Below are 23021 nucleotides of genomic sequence, written 5' to 3'. Positions count from 1 at the left end.
CAGTTGTTTTTTTAGAATTTTTAGAATTTAGAATTCGCATTACAGTGTGAAAATATCCATGGCTACAGTCGATCTCACCTCTTTGTTACTGAACTAAGAAAGAAGAAAAAAATCTTACATTTATCCTCTCTATTTACTAATAAGTAACAAACCCAGCTTAATCTGGTATCCCCTGTACTTTGGTGACAGGCATTGAAAGCCTTCCTGCTCATTGAATTGGTCTTTGAGGAAAAAAGAATGGGTGTGTTGTCAGTATTTTTTAGTTAAATGCAGAACAAAAGTGTATTGCTGGTAATAATTTTGTTTCTATTTATTATTATTAAATTATTAGCTGCAAGGAAAGTTTTCATAACTACTTTAACCAAGTGAGGAAAATTCAGGCTAAGATCAGTCTTTTAAAAGTCGAATGTGTTGTCTGTAGAGGAAGGAAGTTAAATGTATACAGACAGAGGGCCTCGCACTGTGTTCCATCCAATCTCCCAAATGTTCACTTGCCATTCTGTAAAAGTACCCTCTATAAAGTACAATATGAACTGAAAATACAATATCTTATGCAAACATGGCCAATCTTCAGCTACCCAGTACTTTTTCTATCCTCAAACTGCCGTGGCCCATCCCTAGGTTGGTACTCATATGGAGAATTTTTTTTTGTCAATTAGCCAATTATAGATATGTCATCCATGCTCTAGTCAGTTGAAAAAAATGCTACAGCAATCGTACATAACTTTTTAAGAGCCACTGTGAAGAAATGCATTTTTTCTTTGAAGGTTTGAAATGAGAAAAACTTTCACTCTGGGTTTTAAAGGTCCCCCCCTCTGGGCAGAGAACTGGCAGGAAGGGAGGAAGTCAGTTCAACTGCTTTCCAGACTTAACCTCAGCCCACCTTCATACAAATGCAAATAGGTCTAGCTAGAGACAGTTGGATGGGCAAGTCCCCCTCCCCCAAGAAGGGAACAGAGATTTGGAGGAATTAAGATTAGAAAGACTTCAGGAAGAAATTTCTAGAGACTTCAGGAAAAGCTTCCTTGACATGGCCTGACCCTGTCAGTGGGAGGAGAAAGGGAGAAGATTAAACTCTTGGAAACAAGGAGGAAGGTCTCTTTTGTGCTGAGTGCATCAGCGCAGACAGAACTCTTAACTGAGGTCTGGTGGAAGCAGCCATTAGCAGCTTTTGGGGTTGAGTTTTCTTTCTCCCCCCCCTTTTTTCCCTTTTCCCTTACCCCCCTTTTTTTTGTTCGAAGCAGCCATTACCCATGTGCTGGCCTGAAGATCTGGAGGAAACGCCAAGATAATAGTAACTCTGTAGAGATCTCTTCTTATACTAAAGAGCCTGTCCTATATCTAACTGTTAATCTGATAGGGCATGTATAGAGTTTTACCCATTTCTGTTGAACCCTTGCTCAATCTGGTGCTGTGCTAAATGTATGCTTGTGAACATTGTCTTTTTAAGAAATACTTCATAACTTTTGATGCTGGTAGTGGTTCTCTGAACCACATAGACCTCCGCCATCTTGAACATGCTATTTTAAAAGGAGCACCAGAGGGAAGGCAGTCAGTTGACATGGCTATTACTCCAAGTGTGCACAAGGCAGTAAATTGTCCCTGTGGTGACCAGGCACTAGGCAGCAGGAGACACAGAGGCAAGGCCTCAGAACTTGGAAGGGAAGCTGGGAGTCCTGACCCTCACAGTGGGCAAATCCTTATAAAGGTTACGTGGTGGCAGTGGTTACCTGAGAGAAAAAGAAAAGCCTCTCCAGGAGTTGGGAAAACCTTAGAGGGCAGGGTGGAACAGGGCCTGCAGGCCCATTCTGCCACAGTCACTGACACATTTCTTCACATGAGTGCTCCTGTCCAGATCCAGAGATGGGTTGGGTCTGTTTTTGATAACATAAAAAGTTTTGTGTGAACCATTCCCAATTCGTCATCATGGCACCCTTTAATGTGAGCTTGTCAAGGGAGAAAAATGGTAATATACTGTCCAGGAGTCATATTCATTTTCCTCATTTTACTTTAGGAACATTGCTGTTGTAATGCTTGTAAAAGGGAGCAGCTGCTGAATGGTTTGAGATGCTTGTTGTATCCCCCTAAAAATAGGGGGAATGGTTTGTGAAGACATGGTTTGTGAAGACTTCAGGTTCCATTAACCCAGTGGATAGTGCTTACCTGAAAATGTTGCCACAGCTGAACATGTGTAATTGCACAATGCACATTTTGGGGATTCACAGCTACTATTACTAAGAGCCATGCACAGTGAAAATATTGTGCCTCACAGTTTAGAGTATCATAGTCTCTCTGTCAGATCCCTACCTCCTATTTTCAATCTCTATTAACATACTGAGGCATGATCTTTGAAACAGCCCTGCCAGATGCCTTCAAAGCCTTGCAATGAAATATTCACACTGCAAAATTGTGTGATAACTTTATAGCAGTAACCCCCTCCCCCAGTGCAAGCAGATCTGGAAGTATTCAGCACATTCCATTCTCTCTTTGAAAGAACGCATTAAAATTTCAACAACTGATCACTCAAAATACCACTCAGAGAGCATTATCTTTTTTCTTAGTAAGTCTGTGTGTGCATGTGTGTGTATATATACACACACATATACACACACATATATATAATACAAACAAAACACTGTTTCACAAGGTCATGGAAACATCTACGTGTATAGGCTGCTCTAGAAATATATATACTTATTTAACTGGCAAACAGACAACTATTCCATAAAAGACATAGCACAAGAAGCAAACAATGATACAAGGATAACAGAAGACTTTTCAGTTAAAAACATCTAGTTTAGCTGATGCCTAATAAGATGGAGAGGAGCTGCGGTGGCTCAAGTGGCTAAGATGCTAAACTGCAGGCTGTGGAAGGTCAGTAGTTCAGCAGTTCGAGACCCAAGTGTGCCGCATGATGGAGTGAGCTCCCGTCTCTAGTTCCAGCTCCTGCCAACCTAGCAGTTTGAAAGCAAGAAATTGCAAGTAGGTACCACTTCAGTGGGAAGGTAACAGCATTCCATGTGCCTTGGTGTTTAGTCATGCCAGCCACATGACCACGGAAATGTCTTCGGACAGTGCTGGCTCTTTGGCTTTGAAACGGAGATGAGCACCGCAACCCTAGAGTCGGATTCGACTGGCTTTCGAGCAAGGGAACCTTTACCTTTACTAATAAGATGCAAGTGAAATACAATCAAGAGTCACCCTCATAATCTGGGGGATATGAGATATCAAGCATCAGTACCCTACTTGTAGTCATTGCATGGCAATGCAAATATGCATTTCCACAGTGTTTGGTCACTGCTGTAATTCTAAAGATATCATACCCCATTTACTGTACTTCTTTCAGTATCTCGTTCAGCAATTCCTGCAAAGTATTACCTACTATATTTTGCCCCCAAATACCCATACTTATCCTGGCCTTTTTCTGGGCACCTTCAAAGAAGTACTTTCCACATATAAGACATCATATGAAAGGAAAAGTATATTTGGGTTGCTAGCCAGATCTGAAGAAACTAAATGACATTTTCTCTGGCATACGCTGAATACATTCTTAAATTATATTTGATCATATACTTATGATCAAAGTATTAAGACTCTGAAAGTCTGAAAGTGTCAAGACCTATCTGACCAAGTCAAAGTATTATGACAAATAGAAAAAGTTAATTGAGAGCCTTGGAAATCCAGTTACATTAAGGGGGGGAAACCACTTTCTGCTGAGAAAATTCAAGTTTTCCTCATGGCTAGAAGGAAGGAAGAGCTTAACAAGCAAAACATGAGGCAACTGTTTTTCAAAATTATCCAAGCAATTGCAAATAGTGAATGTAATTTCATGACATTTAATCCAACCAATGTGTCTACTTCTAGTCATGAATATCTTTTCACTTCTGTCTGGAAGAAGACTTGATAACAGAAGGATATACTTGCCATTTTTAATATATAGATACAATTCTCAGAAGAGTTTAACATAGATAAAAGATTGTATAGCTCTGAACAATCCAAGAATAAATTTGAAATAGAACTATGCACAAATGATGAAGATGTTATTGCCAAAATGTATAAACTATTGTTGAAACTTTAGACAGAGGAAGAGCAGGTGAACTTATGGTACAATGAGTTAAATATTTTTGGCTACAACATACAAATGGAACAATGAGAATCTATGTGGTTGAAAGGACTAAAATTTACCTTACGCTCTAGTCTTAAGGAGAATTTCTATAAAATGATGTACTGATGCTGGAAATGTGAACAACATGAAGGGGCATTTTATCATTTATGGTGGATGTGTAATAAAGCTAAAATATATGGATGCAAATACATTCATTTATGTAGAAGATTAATGTACAATTGAAACCAGAGGCTTTTCTTTTAAGACTAATGGGTAGATAATTGGGGGGAAAGTCATGGAAGTCTGTTTTTATGCATGACAACAAGATTGTTATATGCTCAAAAGTGGAAAGGTATGACAATACCCACAACAGAGGAATGGTTGGTGAAGATGATGGAATTGGCAGGGATGGCTAAACTTTGATCAGAAAAAAAGACAACATCTACATTTATTGCTGACTGAAAACCCCTTATAGATTTTTTGCACTAAAGAGAAAAAAAATAAATTGATGACTTGTGGATTTGATTATTAAGACAATGGAAAAAATAGATAATTTTGTAATCTCACTTCTATTTGTCACAGAGAAAATCAGAAGTCTCTACTTTATAATTCAATAAAAATGAAAATAAAAAATCATATTTTTCTGCAAGTCCTGTCCATTTAAGCAAAGTCTTTGGTGCTTCCTCTTTTAGGTTTGGAGCAAACCTACCCAGGTTCCACTTCACATTCAGGAGTTTTTCGGACTGTGGCAGGCCTTAGGTATTCTCTCCCTAGGACTGCTTCCTGCTTGCTTTCCCTGGTAAGGGCCACTCTCTGTTGCAGTGTCCTAGACCCAGGTCTCAAGGCAAGTCCTAAGCAGCTGCCTTCGGGAAGTCCATCTCTCCTGTTCCTGCCACCTCCCTCCTTCCATGCCAGTCCCTCCACTTTGTCATGTCTGGGCTTGGAGGATGGAAGGTTGCTCTCCCATGGTGTTCTAGCCCTGTCAGTGTCCCAGGCATATTTAGATCTAGCTGGACAGGCAGTTGTGCATTCTCTTGCTGAAATGTCAGTTCAGTTCACATTACAACATTAAAATATGATAATGAGCCATTTAAGTTCCTCCAGCCTTTGGCCTAAGGTCAAATACAACCCAGTGTAAAGAATTGGCTCCTGAATTGTGCCCAGTCCTTTCTTAGTTCCTTTAAAATGCTATGGTGATGTTAACAGTTCAAAAGATAATTGGGGAGACAAATATTTTGGTTCTCTATCTGAATGGGTTTGCCAGATATAGGGCATAGTTAATGTATCAAATATGGCTTATTGTCATTCATTCATTCACTCATTCACTCATTCATTCATTCATTCATTCATTCATTCATTCATTCATTCAATTTCTATACCACTCAATCCCGGAGGCTCTGAGCGGTTTACATAGGCATATTATACTTCCTAGCTAGGGCCACAATGTATATATGGGGGAGGTGAGTGCCTACCAGGCACCCGGTCAGCTTGTTCTTTCTTCTTCCTGCGGCTTCGTGGTGGGTTTTATCTTGGCACGGCTCCGCAGTGGCTCCTTCTGGGTTGGCTCCACAGTCCATGACTTGTGCGACAATTGCTGCACCGGCCTCTGTCCGATTGGCTTCGGCCGTGCTGCGTCGCTGCATCTCTGGGCCAGTCCCCGCCCGGACCGTCTGCAGATTGATGTCGGTTTTGCCGCCATGTTCTTCCTGCCGGATCGCTGCCGTCATCTGCCGCCTCCGCCTGCCGCCACCACAGTTCCTCTTCGCTGCTTCTATGCCGGAAGGCAGGTGCCCCCCTGCACCTAAGGCAGGTACCCATTTATCTACTTGCTAGGCTTTCGAACCGCTGGGTAGGCGGGAGCTAGGACATGGGTCGGGAGCTCACCCCGACCGTGGTGGGACTCGAACAGCCTAAAGCTGAATGGATTACTTTTGCAGGTGTTTTACTGCCTGCACCACCACTCCAAACAGAGTTTGGAGTTTGACTGCTGATAATAGTTTAATAGAGAAATGTTAGTTTTAAAGGTGACACTGGATTTCAATTTAATTTTGTTGCAACAGACAAATATGGTTACCAGCACTGTAGAATTATTATCATAGAGAAACTGCCAGTGTTTTCTGCATTTTTAACACCCCCTTCCTAAAAAACAATACATAAATGTAAGTGTAAAATTTTAAAGTAATAACGTTGTTGGTGCCCTTTGCATAACTTTAATGACAGTATCTGATTCAATGATTCAGTGAAAAGCTTTTGACTAAGGAAGACTGGTAGACTCTGGCTCTAGACTAGTGTGTTTTCAAAGGCAGATGGTAAATCTGTCAGTAATGGCATTCAACAGCAGCAGCAGCCCAGATGCTTTTAAGCTTTCAGTGTGAACCTGCTCCACCCCTGAAGAGTACCAGTGGGCTACATGCCAGAGCAAGGTCCCCAAGGCAATTAACTGCCTCTGAATTCAACTCCAGCTGTTTTGGAAGTCAAGTGAATGCAGCTTGTTTGGTCATACATCATTTAATGTGAAGAGTCAGCTGCTTCTTTATAAGCAAATCAACCCTTTTTGCTCTCAACAGAAGCTGCTAGACCACTGTATCATTGTAATTTTTCTAAAGGCCATCCAGAAATCTCAGTAAACATGCTCTCATTTTGTAAGTGTATTGTACCCATATTTGGCAAGCAAAACTTTGTAACAACATTTTCTATAGTGGGATGTATTTAACTGCATAGAATGCCAGAAGTACCCTGGTATTTTCACATAAGTTTCATGATATAGTAAGTATAATATATTTATTTATTTACCTTCAACTTCTACCCCACTCGAACCCCTCCCCATGGGTCTCTGAGCGGCTTACATAGTTTGTATTATCCCTATCTATGGGCACATATATATATAGTATATTAGGGGCGGGACTACCTAACGGCACCCGGTGGGATTCAGTTGGCGTGTCTTCAGTTGACGTGAACATCACCAGATCTACAGAACAATATAAAATAAGTTAACTACTAAATATATTTTTATTTTAATCACTTTTTGTGACACCAACAACTGTATGGTACTATGTAACTATAGCTAGTACAAACTAAGAGAAGCTTGCTAGAAACCTGTCTAAATATCAAAGAGGTAATTTCTTTTTAAAGGAAAAAATAAAATTCTCTGCATTGAACAATTTAGAAAGATAGTCCTAATTAAAATGTGTTTATCAATACGTCAGTAAACCTTGTTCCCATTTGTTCAAAAAATGTTAAAATGATCAAAATTGTGAAAACCCTTGTTTAGAGCTTTACTGTTCATTGCATTGCTATTTGACTCAGGCAAAGCCAGAAGTACATTAATGACACTATCACAAAATATTCAGGCAGCAAACTGTTTAAGATTTTAATCCCAATCCAATTATTAGTAATGGACAGTATTGCATTTGTAAGTGTGGAATTCCACTGTCTGCAGGAGCTAACCCATTTATTTCTACAAAAGAAACTCATATACCTATGCCAATCAGTCATAGTTTCTCATCTACCTGAGCTCCTTATGCGTATCTCTGTGGTCGCAGAAGTCAATGTTAGGATACTGTGCACATCTGAATTTATCCAAGTTTCTAGATCCTCAATAGCACCCATGAAATATTTCTGATGCTCAGAATTTTTTACTACAGTAGAACTCTCTAATACACTAATGACACATTAAGGCTCTGAATATATATTTCTGTATAATGGAACATCAGTAATGCAGGATTAAAGCAGCCAGAAGCAATAATTCCAAAAGAATTATTAATATAATTTAACAAGCTATCCACTAAATTACATGTCTTTAATTTTACTGGCACCGATGGCAAATTATGCTGTCTGACCATTCATATAAAGAAGATTTGCTTTTTCATTAATATAAAACAAACTCTCCTTTTACTATCAGAGTGCATTTAAATGTTCCTCTTACTGTACCACAAAGTTCATTTTGCAAGTTGACAAATGGAAAGTTCAAAATCAAGTAGATTAACTGTAATACAATATATTTAGCCACAGTCCTGGCTGTCAATTGATATTTGCAAACTAAAACTTTCCATAGCTTGTAGTTCGCCAGTATCCCAGCATCTATGGTATATTATCAAGGATAATAATGAAGACAAGCCTTCCTACCCAGTCCCAAGCAAGTTTACTCAAAAGTAGTCACCCACTAAATTTGCTTTAAATCCTGGTAAATCCTGATGCTGTGAAAGATTGAAGGTCAAAGAAGACGGGGACGGCAAAGGATGAGATGGTTAGACAGTGTCATAGATGCAACAAACATGAAATTGAGCAAACTTCAGAGGATGGTGGAAGACAGGAAGGCCTGGTGTGATCTGGTCCATGGGGTTGCAAAGAGTCGGACTCAACTGTGCGACTGAACAACAAAATGTGTTTGCCCACCCCTGGATGGCTCAGGGTTGCTATGCAGAGGAAGGAAATGACAAACCATCTCAGTCTCTTGCCTTAAAATCCTGTGGGGTTGTAGTAAGTCAGTTACTTGATGGCAGTTTACACACATACTAATGGGCTCAGAATTGTATGCTAACAGTGCAGACCTAAAGAGTTATACCTTTCTAAGCCCATTCACTTCAATGAATTTAGAATTGTATAACTCTGTTGAGGATTGCACTTAGATGTTGAGGATTGCACTTAGCCAGTTGAATCTGACTCTAGGGGGCGGTGTTCATCTGTTTCCAAGCCAAAGAGCCAACACTGTCTGAAGACTTCTCCGTGGTCATGTGGCTGACATGACTAAACGCCAAGGTGCACGGAATGCTGTTACCTTCCCACCAAAGCAGTACCTATTTATCTACTTGCAATTTCTCGCTATCGAAATGCTAGGTTGGCAGGAGCTGGGGTCAGAGATGGGAGCTCACTCCATCACGTGGCACTGGGGTCTCGAACTGCTGAACTGCAGACCTTCCAGTCTGCACCTCAGTTTTTAACCTCTGAGCCACTGCAGACCCTTATGGAGCTTACAAGAGGGTTAATCACGACTAACTTGGTATTGGATTGTGTCCCCTTCATTCTCTATATTCTTCTTTCTTCCACTTTTGTACAAGCGCTATTAACCCCACCACTGCTTTCAACAGGGATTCATCTAACACATAATGGAGGACTAGACTTAGAATCTTTACAAAGTAAAGCCTATCTTAATCATTAATAATAGAAGTGGGATGTAAAATGATGTAAAAACTTTTGTTCTAAAAGTCTATCAGAATTCTGCCATATCCACTGTCAAAACTTTCCTCCAGTCTTTCCTGAAGAGAGAAGGAAACTAAGGAATGCTAACAGCAATATCATACACAGTATTACTCAAAAATAATGAGTAAAAATATTGGAGTGTTCAAGTGCTATGCCTGAAACATCCTGCCACGAGCCAGCCACCAGCTCACTGATCTGCAGTGCCCCCAAAAAGGTGACCAGTGATGCTGCGTGAAAAAGGGCAGCTTCATAGCCATCAGCACATAACGTGTGCCACTGCGTCTTGAGCCCCCTCACTATTGCTGGGGTCAAAGGTTCTCGGGTGTCAGCTGCGATACCGCTCTCCCTGGACCAGCCCTTGAGCATCTTCCGTATGTGGAAGTCACCCATCTTGTCTTCATACCCAGCCAATTTGGCCCTAATGGAACGAGCTGACAGGCCTTCATCTCTTAAGTTCACAAAGAACTGCATTAAATGATGAACAGGTATGTGCCAAACTTGCCACAGGCCTGCTCCCTCCCTGAAGGGCAGGAATTGCTTACCCACCCTCAAATAAGCTCTGTGGATGGAAGGGGCAAGAGCCAAGCTCATCGCCCTATCGACCTCAGCCCACCAATCTGCCACACCTCAACTGGCATACGCACCGGGAACTGGTCGGCTTCTGGAGCCAGCTGATGGAATCTTTCCCACGTTATTAACTCCCGGCACATGCCTAGCCTTGAACATTATATTATTATGTAAACACTGCAGAGTGAAGGCTCTGACCAGAGCCATGACCCTGGGGGACTTGGACGTCAAGGAGTTGATTACGTGTATTGTGGACATGTTGTCACACCAGAAGTGAATGGTGTAGTTGGCAAACTCCCATGACCAAATCCACACTACTGCGACAATCAGAAAAAAATTCCAGGAGGCTGAGGTCTTTGACCCACCCTGCCTGAAACCATTCCTCAGGCTTCCCCAGCACACTAGTGCCCCCGGAAATATACCCCAAAGCCAGAGGAACCTGCAGTGTCAGATGCAACCTGCAGCTCCGCTTTGACTAGGAGGTCCTCACACCAAAAGGACACCCCGTTGTATGAACCCCAAAACTGCTTCCATACAAGGAGGTCATCCCGTATCCCCTTGGTGACCCTAGTCCTATGATGGGGGAGATGTAGACCCTTCACAGACTCACACAGAGTCTCCTAACGAAGGCCCTGTGGGGTGCCACAACTTTGCATGCAAAGTTGAGGTGGCGGACCAACTGCTGCATCTCCAGAAAGGTTATCTTAGTCTTTTCCCTAGCTGTGTCTATTAATGCCTGCAGCGCAATTAATTTATCCATGGGCAATCTGCAGAACTGCCCCAACATGTCAATTTCTATTCCCAGGAAAGTCAAAATGTGGGTAGGGCCTTCAGTTTTTCCCTGGCAAGAGGAACTCCCAGCTTCTCTGCCAGACTGATGAAGCTGGACAGCAAAAAGGCACATTGACCCATACCCTTCTTTCCTGCTAATACTGCTGAGACCCGTCCTGTACCACAAAACCCATTCCAGAAAGGAACGGAACCTCTCAAAAGCAGCTCAGGACACTGAGCACCCCATTGGAAGGGCCCTATCCATGTAAAATTTGCCCTCAAAAGCAAATCCAAGGAGCTCGAAGTTGGCTGGGTGAACCGGAAGGAGGCGGAAAGCTGACTTAATGTCACACTTTGCTAGCTCTGCTCTCTGTCCATAGCTGCGCACCACCCGCAGGGCCTGATCAAAGGAGGTGTACCTAACAGAATACAACTCCTCAGGTATCGCGTCACTCACCAACTCCCCATGTGGGTAAGACAAGTGGTGAATGAGGCGATATTCTTCAGGTGCCTTCTTTGGCACAACTCCCAACAGGGAAATCCTCAAATTGTCAACTGGGGGGGGAAGGAAAAGGACCCAGGACTTTACCTTCTGTACATTCCTTGGTGATTTTTTCCCTTACTATTTGCTCCATACCTTGCACTGATTTCAAGTTAGGAGCCATGTACAGAGTCCTACATCCTTAGAAAGGTATCCTAAACCCCAACATGAAACCTTCCAGGAGGTAAACATGTTCTCGTTGGTTCAGATAACCCCGCAACCCACACTCTAAAACTTTTATCCTAATTGGGCTAGGCCCCTTTGTCAGAAGGGGGGTTGTAGCCCCCACCTTCTCCAGGACACTTCCCTCCTCTACCCCCCCCCCGACCTTTCAGTTTAGGGCAGTTAGAGAATGCATGGGGCCCTGTGCATAACAGGCACTCATGCTGGAAGGAACAGGCCTTGCGACCACACATCCCTTGGGAGGTGAACTCCCAACAAGGCGGGCGTCGCTAAACCGCCTGCCCCACCTGGGCATGGGTAGCCAACTGACTCTGAGGCCTGCAAACAGAATGTCTACTATGCGACCTCTCAACCCCAGATGCCTTAGTCATGGACATAATCTGAAGCCATAAATTGGGGTGTATCTGATCCCACCTCATGGTTGGATTCATGGCCACATGCATACCAAACTCTTCATCGTACTGCAACCATGCTGGGCTCGGGAAATGGGTGACTGTCTTGTAAATAATATCCATGTATTGGAGCAGCACTACTGCTCTCCGTGGATGGTGCCTAACAATCACTGTTGTGCATATTAAGACACCCGGGTACCAATCAACAACCCGCCTCTTCAAGAGTTCCTTCTCCCGCTCATCAAGGTTTTCCTTGTCCTTTTTCTCAAATTCATGATATAATAAGGAGAAATATATCTATATACTTGTCCTTAACGATCTTTTCCTTTGTGGCAATAGAAAGGTGATCACCAAAGAGCAGTGCAGAATCACCAGATGGTATGGCACCTGCTGACGCTGTGTCATAAGACACAGCCCCTGGGTTTGCAAACCCCAAACTTGGATGTGGATAGCCCCATCCTGGCCAAACCCCAGGGGGCAGTGGCAGAACACCACTTCCCCAACCTGCATAGTGTGGACAACAGGCAGGTGGTGTGTGTGTGGCTGCCACAGGAGCACCCTGCACACAGGGGCCCCATGGCCAATATGAATCACCCTTAGCAGTGGGTTCCTCCTTACTATCCTTCTTAGGAGGGCCCTTAAACACCTCCACTTGAAGTTCCTCCATGCTCTGTCCTTGCTGCCCAGATGATGACGCCTCATCTTCATCCGCTGTAGAGGATACCTGCATATCCTCCAAAAAGGCCAAGCAGACCAGAACCTGTGCCCGAAATGAAATGGTGGAAGCATTAGAATCCCCCTTCACTTTTTTATCTCCATCCCCTGTTGGAGGAACGCCCCTCTGCCGCTCCAGTACCTCAAGCCTTTGAAGAATCACAGCATTAACTGGGTCATCATCTTCTTCATCAGATGGGACCACAGGCTGCACAGGAGGCCGCTTAGGTGCTGGCTGCTTCCCCTTGGCTTTACCCTGACCTTTTCTCCCAGCCATCACCAGGATTGATAGTCTAAGCACCTATTATCTACTATCCACTAAATTGGTTTAAGCAGTAACTCCGACCAAAAGTGATTAAGCCCAATAGGAATCCTAACAAACCTCCACCTAAAATGGCCGCCAAGCAATGTATTTGAAATGGCCGCCCAAAACAGCCCCCTCAAAATGGCCACCTCCACGTGCCCAGAACTGTAGATTTAAAATGCCCCCCCAGGATCCACCCAAAATGGCCCCAGCCAATTTACCACGAAGGGCCGGATGGGGGGTAATAAGAAGTGATGGGAAGGAAGGTGATTCTGCAAGACATGCCACCGGCGTGGCTCCTTTCTCCCAGCCGCAGACGCCCCGCTCCTGCAACAATGGACACTTCCCACGGCTGGCCATAGTTCACTGCCAAAGTCAGGCCACTGCTGAGACTGGGCTGCCACCACCGCCTCAATCAGGCCAGGACCCCCGCAATCAGGCTGCCGCTGCAACCAGGCCACAATGATCAGGCCGCCACCACCACCGAAAACAGGCCGTCAAATCTGGGCCGCCACCAGCGGGATCGAGCTGCTGTGCGCTAGGCCACACTACCAGGAGCTCTCCTCTGCATGCTCGGAGCAAACGAGCACGTGGAGCAACTGCTAAGGTGAGAGCAGAGCCAAGCCCCCTTTAAATAGCCGGCTCCACCCCCCGCCATGTCAGGATGCATGGCATCCTGCTCCATTGCCGTCCCCATTCTTCGGGGTGGCAAAATAGCCCCCACCCACCATCGGCATTGCCGGGCGGGCGGGAGCTCCACTATCTTCAGTCTTTAGGATCTTCATATCTAATCATGCCATTCTAAGCACAATTGCATGTTTCTAAGTGCATTGAAGTCAGTGGACTTAGAAGGGTGTAACTATGTTTAGGATTACACTGCAAATTTTCCCCTCTAGTTTTGTCTATATTTTGACCTCTTCCACATTTTAAAAATCAATTTACCAGTAATTCAACTTTATGTTTACTTAGCTTGAGAATCTTGCAGAAAACTGTTCTTTATAAATAAAGCATGTTGCAAAAAGTATGTTCCAATAAAGAAAAATGAAGACCTTGAAAGTCTGCAGTGCAGATAAATTCACAATCTCTCTAGTGTGTAATTTGGTGTTGTTCGGCTGCACTCCAGTTGAATATACTCACAGGTAAAGAAGAATGCAAGCTTGTCAAATTATTCCTGATGCAAAAAAAATGTATCTTAGTTACCATGAATCAAAACAAATTTTAAAGATGCCACTGTGCCCATAAAATCAAACGTAGGTAAGCAGAAAGAATGGTCAAGAACTTCAGAGTTCATCAACATATTTCAACTGACCTTGATTGTTTTGGTATGAAAACCAAAGTCTCCTGATTGTAACATGAGCTGACCACCCACAACATGCTAGAGAGAGCTGCAAAGAATGGAAAGTGTGGACAGCAGAGATCTACTCAAACAATAATGTATTATCAGTGTGAAGAGCTAGTCAACCATATTGGGGGTGAGGCTTTTGTTAGGACAACTTAGGTCCCGTTCACACGCGGCTATTTGGTCCGGGAGCGGGACAGTTCGGGGCCGGATCAAACTGGCGCGATCACACCACCACATCTGGGAAGCGTCTTGCTTCCGTGGCCGAACTGTCCCTTTCCCGGGATAAGCCGCGCCAAACTAAACCACCTATCCAGGTGGTTTAAAGGGAAGCGGCGCGGCAACCGGGGCGTTTGATCGCCGCCGCTTCCCTGCGCCGGCTCAACCCCGGCCCGGATCCGAACTGCGCATGCCCGGCCCCCGGGTAGGGCGTGTTTTCTCCCCGGCGTTTGATCGCGCTGGGGAGAAAAGGCGGCGCGGCCGGGGGATCCGTGAGATCCCGCCGCGCCGTGTCAACATTGGCGCGGCTTTTAAAAGCCGCGCCTTCAACCGCCTTTTCCCCTGCGTGTGGCAGGGGCTTTAGTGTTTTCCTACCAAAAAAATAAGTTCTACAAACCATTTCATTCACAGAATATAGACTGGTTCTACTGACCTACTTTTGTAGTTTAATGCAGGCAAGAAGACAACACAAGGAAGAATTCTTAACATCAGGTTTTATTCTTCTGTCTCTTTTAAAGAACCTACTCTATTTTCTCCTCCATCTTTCTTCCTCCATCCCACTCTGCTTTTCCCCTTCAGTACAGAGGGCCATAGTCCATCTAGCAATGGTCTCCCTAATGGGACAAACTTCAACAATGAAATATCTTGCAAAACAGTAGTTAAAACACACCTCTTAGCAGTACTAATTTTGTTAGCCGGAAATAGAGAAAGCCATGTTTTGCTTTGTTCTTTGAATTTATTGTTACTTCTTATCTGGGATATGAAACAAATTGTAAGATTAGGTTTTTACATACAAAATTGCACCTTTGCCCCAAATTTATTAAATCACAAATTCCAAAATCTATTAATTTAGACCTTCCCCAGTCTGCATGGTCACAACTATTCATATAATTTAGTGTTTTTCTGCCTGCATAAACAGACATCAAGAATCCAAACAAAGTCCACTTTTCTACCACCTCCCGAGCCTGGTGGATTCCAGGCTTGGGGTTTTCTCAGCATTCTATTGTCCAGTAGGGTCCTGTTCAGATAGGGCATGACACAAAAAGAGAAGCTAGGCAAGAAAAGGGTGGTGGCAGCTGCTGCTTAACAACCCTGCTTGTGGCTCCCCTCTCCAGGCAAATGAGCAACCATCACTACAGCCATTTGCTTGCTTCTCCCCTTCCCCATTGATGGTGGTGGCTGCTGCTTCAGAAAGCAACCATCACTCTTTATTAAGCAGGTGAAGGAATAATGATTAGCAGAATGTTGCAGTAACCCTCGCTGACGGGGGGGGAGGTGAGGAAGGAAAGGATGGCATACGTGTGAAAGAAGAGAGGGGGAAAGGCATAATCAAGTGCCATAATCAGGCTGGAGGGCCAATGGCGCAGGAGTAAACACTGGGTAACTGCTGCTATACAGTGGCAGCAAGGTCAGTCCTAAGTGTGTTAATGAAGGAATCTAATCACGTTTGATTATGCTACCTCTTAGCCTTTATTCCCGCAATGCAAACAGCAACATAGTAGTCAAATAAAAGAGAAGTGTATGATAGTTTCTCCTCACTTCAAGCCATTTCTGTTAATGAGTTTGCCATGAAGTCCATTGGTTTTTATCATTCCATTGAAAATGCTTGAGAAATAAGGTCTGATATAGCATGTTATGCTCTCTTCATGTGGCTATTGTAATGCATGTATGACAAACCCAACTTAATTACCAGCAGATTACCTTCCTCACAGAGAAGAAACTAATAATATTGGAAGTGTTTGCAAACATCTCAGAAATGGAGTGGAGGCTGCATATATTGCTTCTTGTATTTTTTTTCTTTTTCTGCTTCAGTTTGCAGCACTGTCCCCTTCTCCTTGATTTGCACATGTCCTATATTTACAGAAGACCACACAGGAGTTGTGAACAGCTATAGATTACTACAAAGAGGTACTTCATATTAAGCCATAATAAGCTGCATGCAGATGCTCTTAGAGTCTAACAGAAGTGTTGTTTCAAGTACACTGAAGTTCTAGCACCACATTGATTAAAGGCTGCTATTTGCCTGAGTGCAGAAAACTTTTTTTGTTGTTTCTCAGTGTTTTGACGACATTCTCTGTATGATGGAAATTTGGGCAGTAGTTCCAATCAAACCTTCTATGATTTAATGAATGGCAGATATAGGTCATAACATGGATATAGATGCTTGGTCAAAAATTTGGAAAACTTCAAAACTTATGAGAGCCATAGCTTATAAAGAGAACATTCTTAAAATGTTTTATAGATGGCATTGGACACCAGTAAAAATATCGAAATGTTATAAAAACAACACAAATAAATGTTCGAAATGTAAAAGGATGGTTGGTATGTATTACCATATGTGGTGGAGTTAAAACAAAGCTCAAAAATATTGGCGTAAGATTCAAAAGATAATTCTTGAAATCACTAATGTAAACTTGGAATTAAAACCAGAATATTATCAGTTGAATATGCTTCCTGAGGAGATTAGACATGATGATAAATATTTAATAGTAATGATTGTAACATCTGCTAGAATTTTATGGGCAAAATATTGGAAATCTGACAAAATTCCGAATGAAAATGAATTAACTAGCAAACTGTTAACTCTAGCTGAGATGGATAAAGTAAATGTTATAATGCAAGGTGAAGATGATGAGATACATCAAAAGAGATGGTCGAGGGTACGTAAATGGATTCAAGTTAAGTTATAATGACAGACTTGAACTGTATGGAAATATAAGATGTGTATGGTTGTTTGTATATACAAAAACTAATAAAAATAAATATTAAAAAAAGGAAATTTGGGCAGTAGTTCCCATTCATTCACCTCAGGAGCTTGCAGGAATGCATTTGCAGGGAGAAACAATTTGTATGAACTGGTGCTACATAGGTGATATATTCATAGCTGTCATGGCTCCTAGGATGCTCTTGACTCAAAAAAGTGGCACCAGGTGGCATTGTGGAAACTACAACTGGACCCAAGTTGGAGGTATCAATGCCACTTCACAATAAGGATACCTTCATGAAAATATGGCTCAGTGACATGCCATACCATGGCCTTAGGCACATCCTAGGAAGAAATTCATTATGATAGGTCCACTCTTTTCTCCATACTCTTTTATTATTCTAGAATAGTGCATGTTTGTGTTTATCTCCATTTCATACAACATGATTTATATATGGCTCTATGTTACTGAACCTATTCTCAAATTCCCATGAACTGCATGATTAAACACTAACCCAGAAAAGCAGCTGAGTATCCACCAAAAATGATCTGCCAGGTATTTCAAGGGAATACAGGTGTTACAGATAAACCATGTGAAATGAAAGAAATGGTAATGAACAAAAGGGAAAGTAATTTCAAAATCAGTGAGCCAGAGGACCTTAAAAATATCCAGCTAAGACACATGGGATATCAAACGTATGAACGGTATATCAGAAAAATGCATTGTGGAATGAAATACCTAGATAAAACTCATGTCAAACTAGTTGTATTAAAAATCTCAGAAAAGAAATATTGAACTCAAAATAATGGAATTGTGATAGCATTTGAAAATTGTAACTGTTCATTTTCAGGGTCTTTGCTTATGACATTTTTGAAGGATATAAAAGGCATATTTGTTCATAGCTTGCACAAAGTACACCTTTATGTTTGCCAATTGTGCTCTAAATACACTTTTCAGATACTTCAGGAAGAGGTTTTTTTTAAAAAAACCTCACATATTTAGTTGTAACTTTAAAGTGTTTACAAATTGATGGTGTTCTACTCTGCACTAGTACTACTATAAAACAAGTTCTTCCAATAGAAACAATACAAGCTCATGGTACTGTAAAACCAGTTCTTCCAACAGAAACAATGTAAGCACCCACTATGCAAAATATGTGACGTCCCTTTTTTCATTCCCCAAACCTCATGGCTATTTTTGCACAAACTCCCGGTTCTCTGAGAAGCTGATTATTTTTTAGAAGAATGTAAGAGTTATTTTCAGATTGTTCATATGCTGTCCTGCTGATAAAACTGCATTGAAAACCACATGTTACCTTGTCACATAGCTAAATCACTCATGGCCCATGCAATTTTAAATTATGCCTGGTTGGCCCACAATGAGGGAATCAAAATGTGATCATATTCACTACACTCTGCAAAGACACTGTGAATTATAAATGTGGAACTATACATTTTGGGTAGTTTCAAGATCCTTTTTAATGAATGTTTTCTTTCAATGCAACTGCAGAATCTCCAGTTTAAAGGGGAAGTTCAAGGTGAAAAATGGGGTCTATTCTCCTTGCCCAGTTGCCCATTAAAATCACTACTTCCAAGTAACTTTTACCATGTTATGGAAAACTAAGGTGAACTCATAAGTGTTGAGTAGTAGGGCCAAAGGTAGTGCCAGGGAGTGCTGACTTTCAATGTAGAAGAAAGGTGAGGACAATTAATAAGTAGCTCCTCACTAGTCTTCCACTGTAGCCCCAGTAGATACATTCAAGAAAAGAAAAATTAGCCTGTAGGAAAGATCAGGGGTGTGCAAATGAAATTCCTGAGCCAAAGATATATGGAAGTTGCTGTTCCAGGTCATTACCAGGATTTTCTGGAATGGTTTTAGGAATCCAAGATTTTTAGTAAAACAAAAGAAATCTATGTTGTTTTTTGAGTTGGGTGCTGCTAGCTGGCTTCAGCATGTACTCGTGTTTTTCCTTGATTCTTTTGATTTCTCAAGCAATGGCATTTCCCCCTTCTACCTGGATCCTTGCAAGGCAGGAGCACAGGGAGCTTCCAGCCAATCACCTTTGGACAGAAGACACAGAGAGCCTCAGTTCTTTTTTACTCCTTCGGGAGCACAGCCCTTTTGTTCTTTGCAAGTACTATGACTGGGAAAATAGAGAGCAGGGGCAGCTCATTCACGGGCTGATGAAATCCATCCCCTTCATCCAATTTGCTTGAAACTTTGAAGTTCTTTAGTAGACAGCACTTAACTACAGTGTTTGTGTCATTTTGTTGGAAAACATCCACTCCAACCCCCCTGAAAAGTCCCCCATAGGGCATAAGTGAATCAAACGACAAGAATACTTGTTGGGAACAATGGGGGGTGCCCACTGAATACAATAGGAGACAAGAACGCCAATTGACTTGCATAAGCTCCATTGAAATAAATTATGGCATGTAAAAGTTGCAATGAAAATATGCAATAGGTTATGAGGAACCTGCCCTGGGCCTGGAATGACATCCTCCACAGTGGAATGACAGTCCCTGGGAATAGAATATAGGTCCCTGGGCCCAGGTAAAATGCTTGGAGACTGAAGTGACAGGCCCAGAGTGGAATAGCAATCCCAGGGGGTGGAATTAGTGCTCTGGGACTGGAATGTCAGCCTCCAGAGTGGAATAACAGCCCCTGGAACTATACGAACTGCTCCAAGGCAAGCCCCCCAGAGCACTGATTCTACCCCCTAGAGGCTGTCATTCTACCCTGGAGGCTGTCATTCCAGTAACAGAACACTGATTCCAGTCCCAGGGCAGGTTTCTCATATTCCATTCCACATAGCCATTGCAGCTTCTGTGTGCTGTAATGTATTTCAATGGAGCCTATGCAAGTCAATTGTCAATCCTGACTCCCATTAAATCCAATGGGCCTTCAGACCTCCCACCTTGTTCCCAATAAACATTCCTATCACTTGTTTTAATATATTCCCATAATGGCAGACTGACAGAAATGGACTGGGGGGGGGGGGTTTGCAAAGGGAGCTATTTCACTTTGTGAAAAGAAACAGAGAGGCCACAACAAGGAAGGATAGCAAATGCAAGGTTTTCAGTGGAAAGTAGGGTTGCCAAGTCTACTCACCCCTCGGAGCGGGGGAGCCTCGCCGGACTCTGGGAGTTCTCGGTGGGCGCGCGCATGTGCGCCGGCAGCACATCACAGGAAGTGATGTGCTACGTGCTCACGTTGGGGGCATGGTCCAGATCATCGGGGGGGAACCATATGGTTTTCCCCCGATGATCTGGACCACGCCCCCAATGTGAGCAACGTGGCTGCATCACCTCTGGTGACGTAGCTTCAGGGGCGGAGTTCCACCCAGGGCCAAATTCCGCAGCGGTGGAAATCGGGCCTCCAAAGCAGGGGATTCCCCGCCCCCCGCCCCCACTTGGCAGCCCTAGTGGAAAGGTAAGAAATTATTGGCAGTCATTATAAGAGTAGAAAAATGCTAGGCTACTGCTTGACTGCCATTTTAGGAATTAGTAGAGAGAAGTGCAGCTACGCAGAATGTCTGTAAAACAATCCCTTTGTCCAATCTGCTTGGAAATTACAAAGTTTTTAGATGAGAGTGAAGACTGTGTTCTCTGCAAATTTGGTGCCATTATCTGTATATGCCCCAGACCCTCATATACATTTCTCATTGAAAATAATGGTCCCAAATGTCAGAACCACACAGAATTGAATCCTGAAGTGGGAATGCCCTACCTGAAAATCCCCCAATCCAAAATTATAACAACATTTTCTTGGTGCACACCCCTACTACATATAATCTGTAATTCTGCTTTAAAAATCATACCAAATTAGAGCAATACCTAGTGATATCCACAAGTCCCATATTAATTAGGGATGTGCACCTGGGAAAAAATGGTATTTTTTTCATATTTGGATTTTAGGAAGGGCATAAACACCAGTATTTGATGCTATTCAGGCCTCCGGGTACCATTCAGGAGTCGGGTTTGGATTTTTCTGGTGTTCTGGAATCATTACGGTTCCTATCCACTAAAGATTTATTCCCCCAGTTTTCAAGCAAAGTGGTGCTTTCTACAGTTCTACAGGCCCCTGAACAAAGTGTGCTCAGCCATCCAACTTGCAGCCTTCCAACTGGAATTGGGAAGGAAAATGGCACTGGAAAAGAGCCCCACCCAACAAAAGAGGGAGGAAAGGGTCCACATCTCTGCTGGACTAGGTAAGATTTGCCAGCCAAGCCACCTACCCAAGGCACAGCAAGATTCTCATTAGCTGAGCTGCCCTCTCCAGGCCAGGTGAGGTGCTCTCTGGCTGAGAACTGCTTTCCCTGGGCAAGCTTTGAGCCACCCTCCCCAGGCCAAACCAGCTTTGAGCCACCCTCCCCAGGCCAAACAAGACCCTTATCTGTTGTGAGCCACCCTCCTTGGGCCAGTCAAGACTTTCACCAGCCACAAGCCAACCTACCCAGGCCAGCCAAGACTCTCACTGGTCATAAACCACCTTCCTTGGGCTGACTGAAACTCTCACCACCTGTGAGCCACCTTCCTGTTGCCCCAAAAACCTGTTAAAGTTGGTCCCTAAAATGCCAGCTCCAGATATTCCTGAATGTTTCCTGAAATATATGAGACCTGGAAAACAATATTCCCCCAAGGATCCCGAATACTGCTCCTGATACCCAAGTATACCCCAAAATCCCTATATGGTATTTTTGGGTACCTATTTGGACCAGATATATTTGAGTGCACATCTATAGCTTTAATGTTATGGTTATTGCTGCATATAAGAAAAACTACACTAAACTGAAATCTGGATTTCTCATATCACTAATATGACATACAAGTGTGGACCCATAAGAAACTTTTGGGAGTGGCTATCCAATTCCCCCACAGCTGCTTCTTCCCCTCTCCCCCTACTTCTCTCCCACTCTTTCTTCTTCCTGCCACCCCTTTTCTTACTCTCTCCCCCCCTCCATGCCTGTCCCTTCCTTTCTGCCCCTACCACATCACTCTTTCTGCCCTGTCCCTCTCCTGTCCCCCCACCCCCCCCCCCCCCCAACAGTAGCAGTGGCAACAGCCGGTCTCCAGGAATCACAACAGATTGCCCAAATACAGAGATCAGTTCCTCTTAGGGTTGCCAGCTCCATGTTGGGAAATTACTGGAGATTTGGGAGTGGAGCATTGGGAGGATGAGGTATGAGCTTGGAAGTGACCTCAGCAGGGTAAAATAGCAACTCCACCCTTAAAAGCAGTCATTTTCTTTGGGGGAACTGATCTCTGTCATCAGGAGATCAGTTGTAATTCCAGGAGTGCTCCAGCACTCATCTGGAGGTTGGCAACATTAGTTCCCCTGAAGCAGGGCTGGCCCCAGGTGTTTTTTTTTTTGTGCACTAAATGAGGCTAAGTTGTGGCGCCCCCCCAGGCGAGGCTGCCTTGTGGTGCCCCCCCTCACCACAGTCGCAGATCCTCTGAGGGGCCAGTCTCTAAGGCAGCTGGAGGGCAGGGCACGGAACCTGGAGGACTCAGAGTGGGAACAGCTGCCTCCCCAAAGAGAGCCACGCTCTGGAAGCAGTCCCGTCCCTGAGCCCACCTGCCCAGCTCTCCCCTCACAGGAGCCCGGGTGACAGGGGGAGGTGGCTTCCTGGCTGGGGGGAGGCTGTGCTCTTTCCTTGCCTGAGTCCCTGTCTCTGCTCAACCCAGCCTGGAGCCAGGGCAGGACTGCCAGCGTTCCTCTGGGTGGGTGGATGGGTGGGTGGGTGAGTGGGACGTGGCCCACAGGGGGGTCTGTTTTGGATTGCCAGGCATTGGAGGGAGGGAGAGACCCTCACATGGGACATCCTCACCTGCCGCCCCTCTGGCCTAGATGAATCATGCAAATCAGGTGGTATCAATTCATCCAGAGGCTGCTGCTAGGCCTAGGTTTGCCAGCCTCCAGGTGGGACATGGAGCCCTCCCCCTCGAATTACAACTGAACTCCAGAAACAGTGATCTGTCC

Source organism: Gekko japonicus, unplaced genomic scaffold (assembly GCF_001447785.1).
Source record: "Gekko japonicus isolate JY-2015 unplaced genomic scaffold, Gekko_japonicus_V1.1 scaffold688, whole genome shotgun sequence".
Classification (NCBI taxonomy): Eukaryota; Metazoa; Chordata; class Lepidosauria; order Squamata; family Gekkonidae; genus Gekko; species Gekko japonicus.
Note: the sequence above shows the minus strand (reverse complement) of the source record.